This window comes from Phalaenopsis equestris, unplaced genomic scaffold, assembly GCF_001263595.1.
Source record: "Phalaenopsis equestris unplaced genomic scaffold, ASM126359v1 Scaffold214832, whole genome shotgun sequence".
Taxonomy (NCBI): domain Eukaryota; kingdom Viridiplantae; phylum Streptophyta; class Magnoliopsida; order Asparagales; family Orchidaceae; genus Phalaenopsis; species Phalaenopsis equestris.
Genome location: NW_018233583.1, coordinates 42337 through 42764, shown reverse-complemented (window position 1 = coordinate 42764; position 428 = coordinate 42337). Strand labels below are relative to the sequence as shown.

The window sequence follows — 428 nt, the reverse complement described above, 5'->3', positions numbered from 1 at the left end:
CGGGTCCCACTTCTAAGGTTCTAAGATAGTCGCAGGAAGACCCCTAAGGCTAGATCCTAACTCCCACGAGAAATACTAGACCTCACGAAAATTGAGGTCAACAAGAATGAGGGCTAGTAAATATTGAGGTAGAAAATTTAAAAGTAGGGCTAGTAAATGTTGTTAGTTTTGAGCACTGTAAGAGATAAAAATCATGCTTCGAAATGAAGCAGTCCCAAAATACTCTAAAACATGACTATCAAAGTGTTCATGGTATGAAACATATGCTTCATAAAGTAAAGTGCTGTACACTTCATGTTTCATTGAAGTACGAAAGCTTATTCATTTGTCTCTCTTGAACTTTAATAAGCTAATTTAAATTTTTATGCTATTAGATAAGAAAGAAAGGAAAGGGAAATAAAATAGTCTAAAAGCTAACAAGAAACTCC

General features: G+C 34.6%; 1 protein-coding gene across 1 annotated transcript in view; it reads right to left on the bottom strand.

Moving 5' to 3' along the window:
* Positions 1 to 428, bottom strand: part of LOC110037084 (RNA polymerase sigma factor sigB) — a 40009-nt gene that overhangs the window by 35641 nt on the left and 3940 nt on the right. The gene's annotated exons all lie outside the window — the stretch shown is intronic.